The sequence below is a fragment of the Rissa tridactyla genome, chromosome 6, assembly GCF_028500815.1.
Source record: "Rissa tridactyla isolate bRisTri1 chromosome 6, bRisTri1.patW.cur.20221130, whole genome shotgun sequence".
NCBI classification, from domain to species: Eukaryota; Metazoa; Chordata; class Aves; order Charadriiformes; family Laridae; genus Rissa; species Rissa tridactyla.
Window position 1 is genome coordinate 29,493,375 of NC_071471.1, and position 16,504 is coordinate 29,509,878.

The 16,504-nt window shown below is 47.1% G+C and overlaps 1 long non-coding RNA gene across 1 annotated transcript in view; it reads right to left on the bottom strand.

The window, feature by feature from the left end:
• Positions 1–345: 345 nt before the first annotated feature.
• The window catches only part of LOC128911711 (uncharacterized), a 34,049-nt gene continuing 17,890 nt past the window's right edge, over positions 346–16,504 (bottom strand). Inside the window, exons 2-3 of the long non-coding RNA XR_008467142.1 lie at positions 2,713–2,806; positions 346–986 (exon numbers count right to left, since the gene is read on the bottom strand). This is a non-coding gene — a long non-coding RNA (uncharacterized LOC128911711). The remainder of the gene's footprint in view (positions 987–2,712; positions 2,807–16,504) is intronic.

Sequence of the window (16,504 nt, forward strand, 5' to 3'; positions counted from 1 at the left end):
TTGGGCTGGCTTATGCCTTTCCCTCTTGTTCTGATGGTGGAGCAGGAGGTAAGTGCATTGCCTCAGGGAGGAAAGTATGTATCAGAGGCACAAACCTTGCTTCAATCACTGCTTGCTTCTCCGGGAAATCATTGGCAATGGAACTTGATCAATAGACCGCTTTCCAGTGAGGCAGGCTGACACATGGTGCTGGGGGAAGAGGAGAGAGACTCTGTGTCTCCATTCCCTCTCCCCATGCTCTGCTTACAGCACAGATAGGGGACATCCCTGAGCCCCTCAGGAGGGGTGAGGAGATGCTGGGACACTCAACGCCTGACAAAGCTGCATGGCATCTCAGTGCACAGCTGTAGCAGGGGGTTGGTCCTAGGAGACCTCTTGGTGGTGAATAGGCTATGGGCCACTCAAGAATATACCATCGTTCCTGAGAGGTACAAGCTTCATGAGACAATGATTGTGGTGGTCCTCTGTCCCCAGGACTTTCCCTTCCTACAGGGTATGCCGTTCCTTGAGCCTGGCCCTCTGCAAGCTGTTGGGATGAGTCACAGATGCTCCGTAGCTCCCTGGGAACTCGGAGGGAGCCTGGAGTGACAGTGCTCCTGGTGGTTCCTGAGCTGCTGGCAGGGGCACAGGTGGATGTAGCTACAGCTTACCTCCTTGTCGCTCACATGGGTCCAACACCCCCACTGCAGTCAGCCCGATGCTGGAACAAACACAGCCACGTTTCAGTCTTTACCGTTCCCACTAAGGTGCAGGAGAGGCCACACAAACCAAACCTTCTCCCTGGGAGGGCTCATTTGTCTCCAAAGAGTGGACAGGAGACAGGCCGGACTGCAGTTTGTGCAGATGAGGGGCAGAGCAGGGGACACGGCTTATAGCAGGGACACGGCTTACAGCGCTGTGGTCGTTATCTGCGTTACAGCAGCATTCCTGGCTGAGACCAGGCTGTCACGGTACCGTCAGGCTTGTCACACACAGCAGCCTCTGGCCTGAGCAGAAAAAAAGACAGATGAAAGTCAGAAAGAGAGGCACTGGGGAGAGCAGTCACTTCCCAGAGGTCAGGCAGCGGTGGCTGCCGTCACGGCACGGGGCTCGGTGAGGTGCCTGCTGCCATGAGAGGGGAAGCAGTGATTCGGATGAGCCCGACCATGGGTTTTGAAAGGGCATTTCCACAGGCAGAGAGGAGGAGATGAAAGAAGGCCGGCTGCAGCGTGCGGCAGGGTGAGATGGAAAGGGTCGGGAGAAAAGGGACTGACCGTGGAAGCAAAGCCGGTGCACGAGAGGCAGCGGCGGCCGCCGTGCAGAGAGCAGCTCCGGCATTAGAGAAAAAGCAAAGGCACGGGTTCGAGAGGGCAGCCAGCAAGATCAAACCAATCTGGAGCTCAGCTAGATAGAAGATGTGTGAGCAACAAAAAACTTCGCACTTCTCAAGTGCCGGCTGTGGAGGCCTGCGGGGCAAGGCAAGGCTCTCCGTGCACAGATGAAGTACAGCCAAGTCCTGCATAGCTGATGCACTGACCTCAGCAAAAAGCAGGGAGCTGGGAAGAAGGGTCAAAAAAAAAAAAAAAAATAGAAAAATCGAAAGGCAACACTTGTCCCTTTGCTTTGGTGCCTGTCAGGCACCAAAAACCCCATGAAACGTTACCCGAGATGGCAAAACCCCCACAAACAAGTGGCATTTCCAAGGCACCCGGTGCCTTTCAGCGTCCACCCGTGAGCTGTTTGTCAGCATGCCCCCGCCGTAGGTGTAGGCGCATGAATCTCCTTCACGGCACAGGCAGCCACCAGCCCCACGCAGCATTTCATCTCCACTGGAGCGATACTGGTGACTCAGCGCTTCCCCTGCAAGGGGCTGCCATAGCCTTGCTCCCGCCATGGGGATTAGAGCAGCAGCCCGAGCAGAATAACGGCGCAGCTGAGCAGCAGGGATTTATGAGCAGGCAAAGAAAATGAGAATTATAGGTGTCCAGTCCCTGTGACAGAACCACCATATATTTCCTCTAACAAAGCGTGTGACAACAGCTCCATAAATTCACATAGTAGCAGCAAGCGAGCGCCAGCTCGTCATCGCAGCTATTTAAGGAGCCAAGTAGCACTCTGTACTTATTGCAGAAGTTCACAGTTGGTTAAAAATAAGCATTAAAAAAAGTCACTTTTGGACCCTGGCTGAATAAGGCTTTTCACCCAGGATGCCCAGCACTTCATCCCGTCTCTTCTCCTTTTATGCCTAGACGAGCTCTCCTTTGCGGCACTTGGTGTTAGGCACTGCCAGCTTCCCACTTGAAGCAGCTTAACTTGGGATGTGCCGTAATCAATTGTAAAACTTAGCAGTGAGTATGAAATACTTGGTCCTTTTCAATTACCAGCAAGTCTGTAACGTGCTTTAAAAATTCTTTAGCTGCAGCCCGTTAAATACCTAAGGAGAGCTTTCCTGAGATGTAATTGCTGAAGAAAATAACCCCAACATTCACAACATGCTGAATCGGGGTTTTTTTAATGCTGTCTCATGATTAGATTATTTGCAGTACCTGACAGCTGATGTGCTGTTTTCATTGTTAATTTAACACTTCTTCCTAAAGGCAGAAGGGGGAGAGGGTGAAAACAACTCTTCACAGTGAACCGCAAATCAAAAAATAGCTGCGTGTTTTGTTGTCACTTCTGCTACTCTCCTGTCTGACGTATAAAGAGAAGCTCACTTTATAAAGACAAACTCACCTTTTAAACATGAGAAATATCAACTTTCTCTGAATCCCATGGCTTTTTTCTTTCTTCTTGAAGCTTTGGGCAAACATCAGAAGAGACATCTCAGCTAGAAAGAAAAGTTAGGTTAAGGCTTAACTTCAGCAGTGATGGGAATGTAATTTTCCTATAAGAAAAAAAACTGGGCATCTCAGTGAAAAACTGCAAGGTAGGAAACGGAAAGTAAGGTTTGCTGTCCGTGGAGTTGGAGCACCAGGGAGCTTGGCTCCTTTGTCCCCCAGAGCCCTGCTCAGCCTTGGTTTCCCATTCAACACTGACACTCCTGCCCATTATTCCCTTTTCAAGGGGAGCCATTCCCGGGCTCAGGACGTCGGGTGGGAAACCCGCTCCTTGGAGGCTGATGAGGACTTGAGGTGTTTGAACTAAAATTCTGCTGAGGCACATCCTGTGACATTTTCCCAGGGTCAAAATTATTCAGATTAGCAAAGAGAGAGGAGGTTCTTGTTTGGTTGGTTTGGTAAGAAGTTGGACATTTTGTACAGAAATGACGTAACTTTGGAGGAAAAAAAAATAAGGTTACTCAAGAGCCAGGTTAAAAGAAAAGTGTTTAATGGAAAATTTTCGGCCAGCCCCACTAAGATCCCTTCTTGATCTCCAGGTTTGAAAGAGCCGCTGCTCTGCTTTCTGCGGTGGCTGGTGTCACGTTGCAGGGCTCCTCCAAAGGCAGCAGATCGCGATCGCTTATGCATTAGTCCTTTTGCATAATACCAGCAGCTGTAGTAGGCTTGGGGTTTTTTGTTGCCTTTTTTTTTTTTTTTTTTTTTTTTTTTTTTTTTTTTTTTTTTTTTTTACACACGCATTGTTCGCTGCTAACAAACTCAGGAAGGAAATTTACAGTCCTGAATGGCGAGCAAGGTCTGCAAGGCGTCCCCGACAGGACTGCGCTGCTGAACTTTGCGGTGACTCAGCCGGCACAGGAAACGTTTGTTCTGAGCAGCCCCATCTCCTGTCTGTCCCGCTCCACTTTCAAGCACGGGGTTTAAAAACAGGTCGCGGGAGTTTCTTTTCAGTTTGCTTTTGGGGTGGTTTTTATTCTTTTTTCTCAGAGCGTTTCACTGCGTTCCGCGTACAAGGTTATTTACTAGCATTAAACGGACAATGTGCTTGAGCAGAAAGTCTGGGGAAGGGGATCTTTGGCTTTTGTGGCAGGGAATCTGCTGTTCTTGGTTGGGTGCTGCCATACTGGTTATGCTAAACGAAATGCCCTTGTTCTCTACCTCTCTTCCCACCTTGGAGGCTAAATATTGCATGCAAAATTGGAGGGCTGCATACGAGGGAGCGGGGCTCAGGCGAGAGGGTGCAGCAAACCGGGAGGACAGAGAGGAAAAGAGAAATAAAAGATCCGCACCAGGACCTGGGGTTTCATGCAGAGAGCTCCAGCTACTGCCAGCAGCTCGTTGTGTTTGGCAAATTCACCCCACCTCACCAGTCCCACAACTGACATGTAACGAAACCAATTGAAATACTTGTTAAAGTAAATAAATAAATGAAGGCGCTGTAGAAGATGTGGCTGTTCAAAGCCTAGTAGCTTGTACTGGTGCATTTTTGTCTCCTCATTAATCTGTTTATGAAAGGGTTTTGATTAGTTCCATATATTCAGCTTCTAAAGTTAATACCTTAGCGGTCTAAAGTGTTTATACCGAAGCTAACACTGAATTTTCTCTCAGCTGCAATAAACATGTAAATCTGAACTGATTCATGCATGCAAAGCAAGTTCTAAAATTGAGTAAAAAACCATTTTTCAAATAACGATTAAAATGCTATGCTACGAAATGGCACAGGACACCTGTTAGTTTATTCTGGCCAGGGAGACTTCATACATCCCTGTGTTTCTATACGGATGTTTGCGTCTGGTGCAGTGACTCACGTCTTTTAATTACTGTTCTAGGAGATAATAAAAAAAATGCAGCAGCTCCAAAGTTCTGCTCAGCTCTGAACTCCAGCCCGTAACTCAGCCCCTATCTGATCAGATCCTCATCTGCACATACAGGATCCCAATCTGATTACCACTCCGTGCTCCTCGCTACTTGTTGCGGCACAGCTAGACTTTGTCTTAAAGGAGACTCCCAACTCCTATCAACACTTAAGCATGTGCTAAGCTTCATTCCCATGGCTGGGGTGGGTTGGTTTGCACGCAGACGGTTAAGTGCGTGCATAAATATTTACAGAGTTTGAGACACAGTCTGCCTAATTAGGTTTCCATAGCAATTAGCCCAATATCTTGATTAGGACCTGAGGCTGCTTCTATTATAATAAAAAAATAATATAAACCTCATTATATTGAGATGATGAAACCAGAGCACTCTTACGAGAAGAGAGTAAATGTTGGCTCAGCGGCAGGCAACAGACTTAGCAGGGGCACTATGACAAAACAAACACAAGCGACGTTCTGCAGCGTGCGGAAATACTCTGCATCCAAAGACACAGCTTTAAGAGTTACAGAGGAATTAGGCATCTTTGCTAAGATCGTCACGATTTTCATGGGTTTTAAGTCTACTTTTTGCTGCTATTTTTAGCTAACATTCTTAGAGAAATGGTGTTTGCTCACACGATAGAGAAGCGCCTACAGCTTTACATTTTACCTCAGAAATTTTTGTGTGGTTTTACCAAAGGTTGAATTCAAAATTATTAGAGAACTCCCGCTGAAAGTGCAAAACACAGGGTCAGCAGAGCAATAACTCCTTCGCTGAGGGAGCATTTCATGTCTCAACAGTTACTAATGTCGTATGTATTAATTACCACGAGCAGCAATCCATGAAGAAATTACAGCCGCGTAGCAGTTGTGCTCGTGCTGTAGGTCTGCTGCCGCCGTTACCAGAGAGGTCAGTGCTCTTGGCTGGCAGCGACACACAGACCACGTACGCGCCGGACAGACGGATGCATAGGAAACTGTGCCACTGCCCAGCCTTGTCTGCCCATCCCACATCTGCTCCGCAGTCGATAGGAGGGGCTGGCACTAACCCTACAAAGCTCCAGCGGCAAATTCCTGCTTCACAGTCACTGACACCACCTCCCACTGAAACCAGCCTTAAACCAGCGTCAGACCAACGCTGAATACGCTTTGCCTTGTTTTGCAGTTTGGACATCATTATTTTTTCCTTTCCGCATCGTGAGTTTTCCTTTTTTTCCACGTGCAAAGTTTCAGTACAAATCAAACCAGAGCTATACCCTTGGATTCTGGATTTTTTTTTTTTTTAAAGGATGATGCTCTGCAGAGTATCGTTAGATCCATGGCAAATCTAGATTAAGCAAAATGGCAGCTCATTAGCCTTCACGGACAGGCATTTAAAGTACTTAAGAGGGGACATAGAGCGCTGCCCTTTACATTTACTTTGGCACTAATATCAGATTAAAAAGGGAAAGGTTATTAAGTAAAGGTAATTGTCTGTTTTGTAGAGGGAATCTTTCTGAGGCACAGCCTGAGGCACTTAACTTTAAGAAGGTTAATTGTCTCATGGTGGAAGTCAAGCTATTACTGTTATTATGGACAGTTAGGAAAAATTCAGCCTGACATCCGAAGCCCAATAACAAGCCTCAAAAATGGAGCCGATTGGCTGATAGCCACAGGTCTATAATTAGAAAAATTGGCATTAGGAAAATAAAGATGAGCCAGTGGTGAGCCCTATCTGTGCAGATGTGGTACAGCAGCTGCAGCTGGAGAGCAGCGCGGTGCTGCTCCGCCAGCCAGCCGGGAGCTGGGTTTTGGAAAAGCCCTTGAGTTGAGTGAATGAGGGGTGGCTGCAGGAGAGGCTTCTGCAGGGGACATGACACTGTCCCCGAGCAAGGCCAGGGCTGTTAGCGCTCATTCACATACGCGACAAAACCAGGCACTGGACCTAAGAGCTGCAGAGGTTTAACTGGGAGTTTGCAGTTGCAGCTGATTGGGGAAAAAAATCTCTCACTCTCGTTTCCACCCTGCCAAAGAAGTTGACATTTTCTGCAAAACTCCCACAAAATGGTTAAGGGTTTTAACCCTCCTGACTCTGCTCACACCCATCCTTCACCCCCTGTTCAGGCTGCCTCCGTGCCCCTATATTACCCTTTCCCAGCTGTTTTAAAAGAAACAGCAGGAGCCAGAAGATCAACCATGCCTGGATTTAACACCGGAAACACGCTGAGAGGCAAGTCAAGGTTTCTCCTGTGCCTCTCTTGGGCACAGGTGGGGAAGACTGAATATTTAGATGTACAAAAATACCAAAACGTTCATATGTGTGATTCCAGCTCAGACTTACAAGGCTGCTGGCAGAGAGCTCAGCAGGAAGCCCACTGCAAACATCCCCAAGAATAGAGTTTCCCTCCATTTGCAAATATTTGATTTTGGTGAAGAGGCTTGAATAACGGAAACTCCGTCTCCCGGACAGCAAAGTGCTGGCTCAGCAGCTTTCCATTCCTTCTCCCTGGAGAGCCCATGGCATCCAGCCCCAAAGGAGAGGTTCAATTTCCAGCTCTCAGCATTTACCATTCAATTTTTACCCCCAGGCTGGGGATTCCTCCTCAGGCGCAGGCAAACCTTTTCCTCTGTGAATCCATCTCTCCGCGCTACTCCAACTATGGCCTTACTCGACTTCCAGCTTTCTGGGCTTAGGCAGGCAGGAGATGAAGGTTTTTTACCACCACAGTTACCATGTGCCAGTACCAGGGAGGAACTGCTGTGACCTACGCAGTGCTGGCAAAAAGTTCTGGGATGCTTTACGCTGTAAATCTATCACCCGTTCCGGAAGAGGGCAACTATTTCTTCTGTGCTTGCATCAATATTTAAACACCTCAGCACATCCTGCTGACGGCTTAACGGTAAAAGTCAGCTTAGACCTTTTCCTACCCCAAGCCCATTTTCATCCTCCAAAAGCCCCCAACAAACTGTGTCTTTGCTGATGCTGTTGAGAGGAAGAGCTGTCACCCAACCACACTGCGCAGGTAGGAGGAACAAGGGGACACAAACGCAAAGGGCTCATCCCCCAAATCTGTAACATAGCCCAGAAATAGAACATAGAGCTACACTGCAACCTGACGGTGCTGGGGCAGCCTTCCTTGTCAAAGGGCGCTGCAGCCCTGAAACCAGGACGTGAAGGATCAGAAGCAGCCCTGGGGCTTTTCATGGCAACCACATGGAAAAGAGCATAGAGGCAGGCTAAAGGAAAAAATAAATCAGAGTCAACAGATTAGACAGGACAAACAGCAAGGCAGGGACTGATTTAGGAGCAAGCCTCCTGGTCCTCACTCAAACGCTGCAGTGTGCTGCCAGGAGTCTGGCCCCCGAGACCCTGGCTTTTAAGCTGTCTGCAGATGCCTGGCTAAGGACAAGAGGAAGGCGGATGAATGTACTTCAGTGACATGGCTTGATTCATCCGGAGAGATGTGTTTTGAGTAATCTCCCTAGACAGGGCAGGACAGGTCAGTGGGATGGCTGCTCTTGTGAACAAAGTCCTGGAGTCCAGACTGCAGAAAGTGTCTGGGACCCGAAACCGTGCATTTCCCAGCAAAGCATTGCATGTGGAAACAAAAAACAGGGGGAAAAGAGGAGCAGAGGCCCACATGGGGTTACAGCCTAAGCAAGTTTTGTGGGGAAAGGGCTGTCCTTTTGTCCTGTGCTCCTCCAAAGCCTAACGTGAAGGTGGCCCCTGAGCTATGTACTTCAGCTGTGGGATGACCGACCATGGCATGGAAAGGTGAGGCACCTGCCAGGGCTGGCGGCAGGGCACTTGAAAGCCACCACTTGGCAATAGGAACAGGAAAACAAACTGGAGAGGACCTTGGGAAAGACTCTCTTCCGGAGTAGAATGAACTCTTTGAAGGTCATTCCTGGTTCACTTGTTCATTACTTAAGACTTTTATTTGTTGAGTTTGGCCCTGTGCTGGTGAGAAATCTCGCACACTATCTTCATTGTAGTGCCACTGAGAAGAATATCAGAACCAAACCACTGCAATTACACGTTCTTGTGTTGTAGTTGCTAAGATGTGGGTAAATGAAAAAAAGCTTCAGGATACCTACTGATTGCAGCATTAATTGAATAGAGGCGCACAGCCCTACATAATATCAGTTTGTAAGTTGAATCAGTGCCTTATTATACCTTTGGCCTTAGTGCCTGTATTACAGCAGGGTCCCCAGTGGCGGAGGGGGCCAGGTCAGTGCTGTGGTGATCTGTAGTGTTATCTTAGCTCAAGCTTAAGAAGATATTTAGTAACTAATGGAGCTGAGCCTCATTTTACATATTTTCTTTGTATTTTTTGGTAAGGAAAGTTAAGCCACTTGAAAAGAAAAGCATAGCATCAGGGCAAGATCCTCCTGCACATGAGGTCCAATAGCAAGTATTTCTCACCGTATAGACCATGCTGATTCATAGCAGTTGTGGGTCTGGCTCAGCAATTCTACCTGGAAAACTCAGAACAATTAATCCTTCCCGCTTCAGCCCCTGAAAAGCACCCTTCATTTGTCTTCATTTGTCACCAACATAGGGGAATATCATTTTATTGCTGGTAAATCAAGGCATGAGTTGATGCAGTGATTTGCCTGGAGCCCCACAACTTTCTCACAGTGCCACCAAGGAATGAGGGCCAGTGCATGGGGTGAGGTGATCACTGCAGTCTCTCTTGCCCATGGAACCTGGGATGATGAAAGTCTCTGGACTTGCAGTCTAACTCCATATCCAATAGACCGTGCTACCCTTCCCATTGCTCCTTCTCAGCTGATCAATCCTCTCCCTGTCCCTGCAACTGCTCTTCCAAGTCTGCTTTGCCCTGTGCCAACAGCCAGGACCTCCATCTCAGCTCAGGAGAATAAGGGCAGGATGGAGCCATGAGTGGTGGGTGGCAGTTTCCTTGCAGCATATTTCTGCTGCCAAGGAGAGAGAAAGGATGGGCCCATGAGCCATGGAAGTTGGCAGAGTCCCCGTGAGGCCATTCTGTGCTGGCCAGCCTTGATGATGTGCTGTAGAACAAGAACTGGCCAGGACCCACAAGACAAACCTGCTGCCCATTGCCGGAGAGCTTCAGAAAGGTTAAAACTCTCTCCCCATTTCACTTTGACATCTCTGCAGCCCCTTCGTCCAGCCAGAGCTCCACTTAATAATTAATTGGAGAAATATCCCCCTTACCAAATAGCATCCAGAACATTTAGAACCTCCTGAGAAAAGCTATGTCTGTATTTCTGTCATGACTGGCAGCAGGAGATACGAGGCATTTACAGAAGGAGGGTGGAGCGCGGTCACCGCTGAATCAGACTATCGACCTATCCTTGCCAACCACTTCAGGGCTTGGTGCAGGGAGTTTTTCATCCCTGCAGCGTCTGCTCGCCGCTGAGCTGTGCTAGTAACAAGGTGCAGGTTACACAGACGTTGTATGGGGGCATCAGGAAGAAGCCCTTTCCTGGAGGGCCAGGACAGAGAAAGACCGAGGGAAGACACAGAAGGCTCAAGCAGAAGTGGATCCCAGGTCATAGCTCCACTGCTGTATCATGCTGCTGTCTCTTGTCCCAGCAGAGACAGCAGGATCAGAACACCAAACTTCATGAGATTTTAGCTTGAAGAGACTCAACAAATTTACCTGCCAGATAAACTTCCCCAGAAAACTACCCAAAGGGGCCTCTTTCCTCTCCCTTAGCCCTTTCACATGCCATACAGCTTGGCGGTTCTGGCACTACTTGTTGTGCCTGGGCTGCTTCTGTGCTGCTTTGAAGCTGTATGTGCTCACAGATGTATAGATAACCACACTCCATCACCTACATGAGGACGCAACATGGTCCGGTGAGTAGGACCTCACACTGGATATATAGGGAAATGGGCCTTGTACTGCTCTGTGCCATACATAATGGCTTATTCAAGTCTCAGATGTTCACTATATCTCCCCAGATATTAATTTTCACTGCAAACATAATGTGAACAAGAAGAATTCCTTACAGAATTATCTGAGATCCTCTGATCAAGAGCATTAAGTGTTATTGTCATGTAGTCAACTGAAGGAGAGGCGATAGCTGTATGATTAGTTGTATTTATGGCACAGTCCTTATCATCACTCATTTCACATGTGCTCTTCTCACCAATCCATATTTACTGCTTGGAACATTTTGAGCCCTTATACAGCCTCATAAATCCAACCCAATTTTAATTCAAGATGGGCAACATTATGTCCTAAGCTAAGATCCAGCAAAGCTAACTACAAGAACTTGCATCTGATGGAGAACATATAATTCACACGCTATTAAGTATTAATGTGCTGTGAAAAGGTATGATATTTGGTAAACAAAGTAAAAAGCTGGAACTAAAGCTACATGGAAGTTTGTATGCATAGTTTATAGCTTTTTAATTGACTGCTTCATTAGTAAATTCAAATAATTCAAAATATCCTAGTTCAGGTGTTAGGAATTGCGTTTCACAATTTGTATCAGACTTTCTACTCAACCAGGCCAGATAACAATGACTTTCAGTGTTATTTTTAAGTTATTGTGGATAGATATTCCTAACCTCCTTTTTCCTTTTGCAGGTGTTGGGCTCAGGGTAACTAAGGCTCCTGAATTCACAGACAGTAGGATAAATGTATAACTAAATGATGCAGTGAAAGCTTCCAGAAACAATATTATTTTCTGGCAGTTACATAGTATTAAAAATACATTAAGGCATAGGGGAAGAGGCTATTGATACTTGCTGGAGGTGATCTCATGGGTATAATGGAGGTCACGCCAAGTCATGACAAGAAATTGCACAACAATATCCAGTCTAATTTCTCCGGTACAGACTGTGCTGAACTCTCACTGTTCCCCACCCGTTCTTCTGAAGTGTCTTGTTTTGCCGTGTCACTTGCCACCAAGTAGCCCTGAGGTCTTATATCAGAAGACTTTCTCTGCCCAAAGGCTCAGTGGCTTTCACAGCTCTGTGGTGGGAGTTGGTGGGAGAACAGATCAGTAGGAAAACAGCTGAGCTCTGAGGTCCCATTTTCCTCCAACCCTTCCAGAGAGCTGGACACACTGCCCAGAAGTCCCTTCACATTGCTTTCCAGCAATGCCTCTCTGTGTTACTCTGGGATGATGTTAGACTCTTAAAAAGACCCATGCTCCCTCTTTCAGGCATCTCAGTCCTCTCTGCCTATGTGTGGCATATTCACAAGCCCCCAAAAAACAAGCCCAGGGTAGACCCCAGCCTTCTCAATGTGGGTGCAGGCACCCCAGCCCTGCAGGCTGAGATTTCTGCTGGAGTGAGGAAGCCTTGGCTGCCCCTGGTTATCACATGAAGAAAAGGCACTTTCCCCTAAGGCTGAACAAAAGACTCTCTTGCTGTAGCTAAGAAAGGATCAGTTGATCCTTTCAGACAAGTGTCTTCTCATCCAGGAGGTTTTGCCCGTGAGCATCTCCTGATTGAGACACCACTGTTTGTACTGTTCCTGCGTGGGGACAGCTTGATATCAACCCTCTTTTAGGTGACACAGCTTTTCTCCATGGCTACTCAGCCCATCTGAGCAGTCTTTCCCCCTGTCTATGTATGACACCTACCAGCCCATTTCTTCCCTGTGACCGAAGCCCTGTCTGGTACGCTTACCACAATCCTACACCCCCACCATACTCCTAAACCCTATGCGTTTTACTAATCTTATTCTGAGTTCCTGAGCAGAAGCTGCCACCTGTGCCCAGCTACAGCATCATTTTGCAATGCAGAGGAACCCAGGGACTGTCCGGCATTGCTGAAAGCCATTTTTAGTCAGGTCAGGTCAACTTTGTGAGTCTGTGTTCAGGATAAATGGCTCACAAGCCAACTCAGATTTGCAGAGTATATTTTGAAAATCATCATGAGCTCTATTTCAAAACAGACTGAGCAGGGAGAGTATTTTTCATTTAAAAAAACCTCAAAGCTTCGCATCATCTGCTGTCTTATTAAGGAATTCAAGATGCTTTTTGTGGCTCTGAGGTTTTGACTTCTGATAAGTAGCAACTGGGATGTTCCTGAATACATTTCAGTGCTGGATACATTTGGTCCTTCCTCTCTTGGATGCCTTTGCTTCTTCCCTGATAACAAAAGCTTTCCATCTGAGGCACTTTATCCAATTTATCCTTTTTCCTCTTCCACCAACAAAAAGGACAAAAAAAAATTACTAAGAGATCATCATGACTGGGCTGCTGTCCCAGGCTGGCAGTCCCTAGCTCTGATGTTTCAGGCAACAAGGAGATTTTCAGGAAGTAATTTCTAGAGGAGATCCTCAATCTGTAGTCCTCACCACATGTATGTTTCCTTCAGTACTTTACAGGTGCCACTAGTGCCTTCGTAAAAGTAGTAAGATTTCAGAACGGGGGCCCTAGCTCCACAAGTTATACCAATGCACTGCTCCGTGTCCTCGCACCACATCATATCCAAAGGCATTTAGAGTTATGCGAGTTCCCTGGTGATGCAGATGGAGGAATGATAGCAGATCTAGTGGGGCACTATGAGCTAGCTTTAGGACCAGCAGCGGCAAAGACCTTGGTACAGGAGAAAAACTCCTTTGGAATCCAAGCAAACTTTCGGGTAGCTGGGATTGGGTCTGTGGTCCTGTTGCCAGGACTACGCTGGTATTGGTACCCAACCCAGCCAGTCTAGCACCAAACATTTTGTTGCTAAAAACTCTGGTGATGCCTTGCTGCAGAAATAGCCACCCAGCACAGATCCCCAGGCAAGGGCTGTACCAAGGACTAGATGGCAGGGTGCCCGTGCATCAGCTGAGGTCAGGTCACAGGGAGCAGGTGGGCAAGGCAGAGCAGAAAAAAAGAAATGCCTATGTTTTACAAATAGGGGCACTGAGACACAGGGAAAATAGGCGGTTAGCATATAATCCTACGGGAGTGTTGAGATAGAACTGGGGATTGAGCAAGTTCTCCAAAGTCTGGACCCTGGTCAAGGTGTCAGCCCTTCACACCTGAACACATACAAACACACACAGCCTCTCTGGCATCTGCCCTGTGGGAAGCAAGAAATTTAATATTTATCTCTTAAAGACTCCTTCTTGGCAAATAAAATCATGAATATCTGTACAGCACTTTAAGAGCCTGGAACAGAAGGCTCCATCAAAGCACTGTATTAATAGTTTGTTTGTTTTTGAAAAAGGGAACAGATGGACAAAATCTTGGAAAAAGAAAGAGAAGCAAGATGTGATTCTGTGTTGTAAAATCCCTTTCCCTCTTCCAGAAGTGACTAACGCCCTCCACTTGGTGCTATTGTACAACAGAGATAAAAGGTAATGGGTTTGCTAGGTGGTTTTTTTTTTCCAGTATGTGTAGAAATCTCTTTATCAAGCAAAGCTACAGACTGCTGATCCCACTCTCCACCGTTTTAATGAAAACTTGATGTAAAGTTGCCAATTGATAAAGCCATTCCTGGCATTCTTTTATTCCATTATCTCCCTTGTTTTTGGGGAAGTGATGAGGCATTGTCAGGCACAGAGTGCCTCGATGCTGGATTGCAGGGGGCACCTCACAGCAGCTCTCAACAGAAAGCTCTACAAAGATAGATTTCCATTGACAGATCATTCTGCACCACTCAAGATAGACTCAAGCTGACTTGCTTTTTCCTATGCTACTCGAGGCCTTACTTACTTCAGAGCACCTTTGTTGTACTACTCCCTGTGGATGTTCCCAGAAAGCAAAGCCAATTTGTCCTGGGTTCATCACAGATTTGCTTTTAGAGCTGCAAAAAACCTGTAGCACCAAACTCGGGACATATCTTCACCTGCAAATTATCTTATGACACAACAGGACAAGTGATGGTCACTTGAAAGCACACAAGATGAGGAACAGAGCCGAATTTTCCTGCTTCCATATGCCTGTGCTTGCAACGAGGCAGCCTTCACTTTGTGTTGGCACCAAGTGTTCTCCTTAAGAAATAGATAAGCACTCTCAGTTCAACAGAACAGAGTTGGGTCCAACAGCAAGCAAACATCTTCACAGCTATTGAGGTAGCTTTTCATTAGTACCCACATAGCTCCTGACAGTTTCCAAAGCAATTTTTAAAGTCAGAAACCTGCCTCAGCCCCATCCAGCCCTTCAACAGGCAGGTGAGCTGCATGATAGGTACAAGGTGTGCATATTCAGTCCCACGGGAGATTTTGAAGTGTTACAGCACAGCATCGTTTCCAGTCAGAAAGGAATCACGCTGCAATATCCTCCAGAAAAAAAAAATTCCAACCAGCTATATTTTTTAATTACCAAACATAACTCATATATATATATATGTGTATTTACACATGTGTTTATGTGTAAGGCCATTGCAATTGAAATTGAAAAGTTTCATTAAAAATAATGATAACTGGATGTTGTGAGAACCTTTTCCTGTATAACGGCAAAACTGAGATGTGAATGAATAAAAATACAACTTTTATAGCTTTTCAGTTCTTTCCACCAAAAGGCTCAGCTGCAAGTACAAAAAGCCAGTATAAATCCACAAAAGAGAAGGCAGCAGGAGACAGATATAAATGCTCTTTCTCTAGCAAAGGGTGCCACGGAGCTCCCGATGGCAGAAGTCCTGAGTGTGGGACTCCCCTCAGGACACCAGTTTGGCACCCTCATGTCTTAGCAGGGGCTGGAGCACAGCACTGACTGGCTGACAAACAACCATCACTCCCATCTTTCTACAAGACATGGGATTTCTAGGAATCAGCAAGTTCTTGCTGCTGACTTGAGAAATTTGATCAGATGTGGTTTGAGATGGTACAGCCAGGTCTGAGTGTTTTTGCTGTTGAATGTACTAGCTGGAGCACAGAACTAGATTTCAATCTGGTATAAATCACCTGACTTCACTGAAGCACATTAATTACCCTTTACACAAGGCTTAAGCACCACATCATCATGGGCAGAATTTGCCTAGCAGTGCCCAGCTACTCCAAAGATTAAGAGGAGTAGTAGATTCAGGCATTGTTCAGGAAGGCCAGAGCCACAGAGGTGCTGGAATTGGTGACAATCAGAATATCTTCATGCGCCTCAATGTGATGATAGCTGGTTGGGAAGAGGTGTGCTTTACTGTATGTCCCATCCCTTCCAACCCTTCCTGCCATCCCCAACAGGAGCACACTGGCAAACAGCTTGTGTAAGGAGCATCCCTGGTCTCCACAGACCCTTGCGGAGCTGTGAAGAGTTTGACATTGCCCTTGCAAATCCTTTGGGAGAGGCAACAGCAAGAGCATAACACCACTGCTTGGCACTTGGGAAGGAACTAAACGATTCAAACAGGAAAACACTGAAAATCCTCACAGCAGCGTACGTTTACGCTTTGAGACCTTAGGTTGTTCACAAGCACAAGGAGATGAACCGCGGTCCTGAGCTGCTTTCCTGACCCTCCGCAGCGAAAGGCATTGCAGTCAGGGATAGAATTCCCTTTTTAATGCAAGAGACGGTTCCCTCTGACCCCGCCAAGGAGCTATGCTGGGAAAGCAGAGGTTTCTCCTCCGGCGGCTGTGAGGAGCGGCGCCGCAGGGCAGGCGTTCAGCACCAGCGGGAAGGGGAAAGCACAGCCGGGACGCGGCCGCGGGGCAGGGGCGCAGCCACCGCCTCTCAGGAGCACGACCAGGGGACGAGAAGGGAAAGTCAGGTTGCTGGAAGAAAACACGTCCTGGGAGTTTATCAGGTTCGTCTTAAGACTACTTCAGGTTGTTAGGTTTCGGTTTGACTTTGTAGTCCCAGTAGTTCTGCTGGGAACTGCTCTCCGGCTGCTTTTCTGGAGCAGCGCTGCTGAGGTCAGGACAGAGCAGGAATGCTGCCTTGACCCCACGCTGTGTTCTAACACACAGAAGCAATGTTTAT